This window comes from Lissotriton vulgaris, chromosome 4_1, assembly GCF_964263255.1.
Source record: "Lissotriton vulgaris chromosome 4_1, aLisVul1.2, whole genome shotgun sequence".
Lineage (NCBI taxonomy): Eukaryota > Metazoa > Chordata > Amphibia > Caudata > Salamandridae > Lissotriton > Lissotriton vulgaris.
The window spans coordinates 1378810287-1378815519 of NC_141691.1; positions in this window are offsets into that span (position 1 = coordinate 1378810287).

The window sequence follows — 5233 nt, forward strand, 5'->3', positions numbered from 1 at the left end:
CGATGCCTCCTCCAGTCTGGTTGCCGCAGTCTCTTCGGGTGATCTTGTAGCCCTCTGGCATGGCGATGGCGATGTTGGGCGCTGAAGAGTCGCTCATCCAGGTTTCGGTGAGGAAGGCGACGTCTGGAGCCTTGGTGTCGAGGAGGTTCCAGAGTTCGATGGTGTGTCTGTGGACGGAGCGGGTGTTGAGTAGGATGCACTTGAGGTGGTTGCTGCTGGTGTTCGGCTTGGCGGGTGCTGGTGCGGGGCAGGTCCGGTTGCAGGAGAACTTGCAGGTGTGACAGCTGAAGGGTCCGTGGGTTTGTCTCGGGGTGGCTCGGTAGCATCCCGGGATTCGGCCGGTGTTGAGTGCGTTGATGGTGGCAGTGTCGTACGTCCGGCGGGCGGGCTGGGGTCTGCGGGGGCCAGGGGTCCTGGCACTGGGCGCGGTCCAGGCGCGGACGGGCGTAGACGGGCTTACCTTTGGCGCGCCTTCGGCGCACAATCGGCGCACCCGCTGCGCGTGCACACGGTCGCCATTTATGGCGAAGTGCAGGGAGGGAGGGGCAGCTGGGAGGCAGGAGCGTGGAGGAAGGGGGCGTGGCTACACTCCCCGGTGGCGGGAGTCGGCAGCGGGGAGCAGGTGCAGGGGGTGTCAGCACAATGGGGGGGAAATCAGGGGCAGCACGGGGAAAAAAAACACAGAATTACGAGGGCACAAGTAACACTCATATTGTTATGTTATGTTATGTTATGTTATGTTATGTTATGTTATGTTATGTTATAGGTTGTTTTGTAGCGCGCTCTGCTACTGGGGAGTATCCTGGCGTGTTGCGGAGGTGACCAAACATAACACAGAGAGACAGCCTAGACCTAACAAACAAACAGATGGGTCTTGAGATCCTTCTTAAACTTGGATAGACACTGGGCGGTACGTAAATGAAGAGGGAGAGCATTCCAGCCTTCGCAGTTACCACAGAAATAGATTGGCCGCCCAGCCTAGCCCGCTTATAGCGGGGAAGAGTCAGTTTGGCCAGCGAGGCTGACCTGAGACAGCGAGAGGGAGTGTAGAAAGAGAAGCGCTTCCTCAGGTAGCCGGGGCCAAGCTCGTGGACAGCTCTAAATGACAGCACGAGAGATTTGAACATAATTCTCTGAGCTACAGGAAGCCAGTGAAGTGCGCGCATGTGTGACCGAACACTCTGCCATTTCGGAATGCTAAACAAAAGGCGGACCGCGGCGTTCTGGACAACCTGCAGTCGTTTGACCAGATACGCCGGGATACCACAAAACAAAGCATTAGCATAGTCCAATCTGGACAAGATGAGGGCACGCGCAACCGATTCCCTAGCTTCTCTGGGCAGCAGAGGGAAGAATTTTCTTAAAGCCCTTAGCGTAGCAAAACAGGTCCCTGACAGCTTCTTGATATGGTATTAACCATCAAGTTATAAAATGTATCTTCATCATGCATGCATTTCATTTTCCCTACCTTTACTTTAGATTTATTGGGTAGTGGATCATCATCAATCATCGTCTTCATTGTTTTGCTTTTGTTGTCTCCGTGAGTACTGTTTTTCTTTGTCATACCTTTCCCCAAACCCCCGTTCCCATCCATTCATCAAACCCTAACCCTCTTCCCCCGGGCTGTGTGGTTTTATATTGAGGTGTGATGTTACATTAAATCTACACCAACAATTTGATCACACGCTTGCTGGGGCAGATGTGGTGAAAGCAACACTAATTAAATGTCAACGAGGCAGGGTCAGGATCTTCTTCTGCTTGCCCACCCAAGCTCTTTGTATGTACAAGCCAATACATTTTCCAAAGGGAGCCACCGAATACATCTAATTAATTGCCGGCATTGTTTGGATTTAATTTTACAGCCTTAAAGTTTACGAATTAGGATTGTGTTTAAGTGACTCCTTCTACACAACTACAGTTGAACTTCTTATCTTCTTGTACTTGGCAGTCCCCAACACCATTGTTTTCTTTTAGTTTAGCAGTTGCAATATTGTTTTTTGTCAGTCTTGTTATGTACTGTACTTTTCTACTACCCCCACATTGTCTCTCAGGCAAATTACTGCCTCTTTGGTTTTGTTTGCAAATGCTAGTGCCAGTGTCTACTACTACCATCACACAACCACAGAATCTTCTCCATTGTCTTGGGAAACAATGCAGCCCTTGCGGTGCCAAACGTAATCATCATCAATCACAGGTAAGATAAGTTTGCTGGGAGGTATAATGGTGGAGATACTGGTAGTTCTAATAGGACAAATATAACTCACTGAGGGGTACCGCATCTATCTGTTTGCATGTTACAAATGTGGGCAATTAATAAATTATTTAAATCAAAAACACTGGCCGCTGCCCTGCATCTCCAATTAAACCTTGTGACGTACATTAATTCGTGAAACAGTAAACCCACCACAAAACATTAACATCATATGTGTACGTTTAAAATAAATAACATTTATTCATGATGACATAAAAAAATATACAATCCCACACCTCCCCCACCCCTCTCCCTAACCCCAACCAATGTCCAAGTCCAAAGAATTTCCCACAAAGACTCCAACATCCAATTCCCACCCACCAACAAAAGTATTAAACAAGGGGCAAATTAACAGGGTCCATTACAATCGGCAGGCTTTCAGGTGTTTGTCCACCAAGATCTTCACCCGCTCCTCTAATTGATCCTACAGCTTTGCCACCCGGAGGAGAATTTGTTGCCGAAATGCACAGCACCTACATTTGCATCCATGATGTGGGGGGGGGCAGATGTTGAGAAATGCCGCCGGTGGGTGGCTGCCTGACCACGGTGCCGTAATCCTGCAGGCGGGGCCTGGCTGGGGCCCAGGGCATTGGAAGGGGCAGGAGCTGCTGCCACCGCCTCCTCCTCGGCCTGAGCCACCAGCCGGCAGTATTCGTCCACGATGGCCTGCAGTTTCCGTTGCCGGGCCCTGGCTGCCAACTCCTCCCGGGATGGTTTTTGGGAAGGAGTAGCTATAAAGAAAGAAACAGAATTGTAACCGAAACTCTTAGCAAATCAGTAACACAAAATTAATTCAACACATAGTGACGGTAGCACTAGCAAGCGCAGTACTTAAAATTGGTGGTAACTTTAAGTGTCTATCCTCCGGATTCTCCGGCCTGTAACATTTGTTGGACTTTTTGTCCGGCATTATACTTGCCCTAGTACTATGGGTGGACTTCAGCACACAGAGGAACACCAGTCTTTTTCCTATCTCCTTTTATATTATTTTCAAAGTAAGACTCTGCTTCCAGTGACAGTCTCCACCGTAAATGAATACAATACATCCAGGGGGCATCCATGCCTTAAAAGTAAATGTCTATCATTCTTTATTATCGCTCTACAAACCATAGCTGGTTTCACTTTCACCAACAACCACCCATGCGTCCACTCCTTCCTTGCCTTGGCTTTGGGTTTGACACAAACACCGTTGATGATTCTTGCTATCCACTCTATCTATCCACCCACATTGTGTCACCCACCCAGGCAGGCATCTTCTTTCACCTTCCACCCATCCTTCAACAACCCATGCATCAGATTCCTATCAGTCACCTGCAAGCTGCTTCCAAAGTATCCTTCTATGGTAGTCGTATTACATCTCTTTCGTCCTTCCTCCTACCATCCTACTTCACTTCTTTCACATTTTGTTCAACACATCCATCAAGGTCATCTGATCTGACTTTTAGTCTTCTCCATAAATTTCACAACTGAGTTGGAGTCTGATAGAAGAGGCCTTGTTAACTCACGCTGGTAATGCTATTGCTAATGCATTGGCAATACCAAGTAAAGGTGGTCTCATTTAACCATTGTATATTGTCCAGTTCAACTTCAAGTTCATACTTACCTAATAAGTCTCAGAGTACAGTGAGGGAAATGTTCCCCTTCCACCTAGTAATGCGAATAAGTAATGAATATAACTTACCACCACCCACCACTCATGTTTCTTCCCCCACTGGTGCTCCTGTAGGTGCCGCAGCTCCTGTCCCCTCCGGGATGGCAAGAGTTGCATCGCCGCTGGCCCCGTTGGCACTGGTGGGTGGTAGTGGTTGTGCACCTATAAAAACAAGTACATCTTTTTAGATGCCTACACACCTCCCCCTATTTTACTAGTTTTTTCACCAGGAAGGAAGATTGAAAAAACATTTAAGTACAACATAAATCATCACTAGTCGAAATTGCGTACTACAGCAGAGTCACTAGACAGACCTTAGTATTAATTTATTATGTTATATGGTCCCTGAGCTCATCTCATCTCTACTCCTACTCTAGTCTTTGGAAAGTTAGCCTGAGCCATGTAACCATTTTAGATCCATGTCTACTGTTTTGCGCATGTTACCTCGCAGCTTGTTGCGCAGTAAGACGCCTTTGAGACCACATGAGTGTTGCATACAACTGAAGAGGTTGAAAAACAAGGCACCTTTTTGTATATACTATGAAGTTTGGTTATTTATTTATTTATTTATTTATTTGCATTTTTATTGCGCAACAGCTACCCAGAAAGGGTTTCCCGGCGCAGAGCAGTCAGTTGACAAGATGGAAAAAAGAATGTCTTATTTATCAAACAGCCAGGTTTTTAGCAACTTGCGGAAACTGGAGTAGCTTGTTTCATTTCTCAATGAGATCGGGAGAGAGTTCCAGTACAACGGGCCTAGGTAGGCAAAAGATCTGCCTCCAATGCGTGCTCGCTTAACTTTAGGGATCATGAAACGGCCATGGGTAGCTGATCTAAGATTTCTAGATGGAATGTGTGCTTTGGCCAGAGTGAAAAGGTACTTGGGGGCTGTGTTGGCTTTTATTTTGTACATATAAGTAAGTGCTTTAAATTTAATTTGGTTTTCTACATTTAGCCGATGTAATTTGCATCGAAAAGCAGAAACAGATTCCCTTTTTGGTACTTTGCATAGTAGTCTTATTGCTGCATTTTGGGCCATCTGTAGACAATGGAGATTTGCTTAATTTGATCCCATATATAGGACATTTCCGTAGTCTAAACCGGACGTAATCAAGGCATTGACTACCGTTTTTTTTTGTAGACTTCGGGAGCATCCAGCAGATTTTCCTCAGCCACCTAATGATAGAAAAACAGGTGGCTGCAACTTTAACTGGTTGTGCATGCATACTTAGATTATCATCAAGGAGTATGCCTAGATTGCGTAATTGAGATACCGGGACATGGAGGTTGCCCATTATTTCTGGCCAGTGTTGTGGGTTCCACAGATGTTT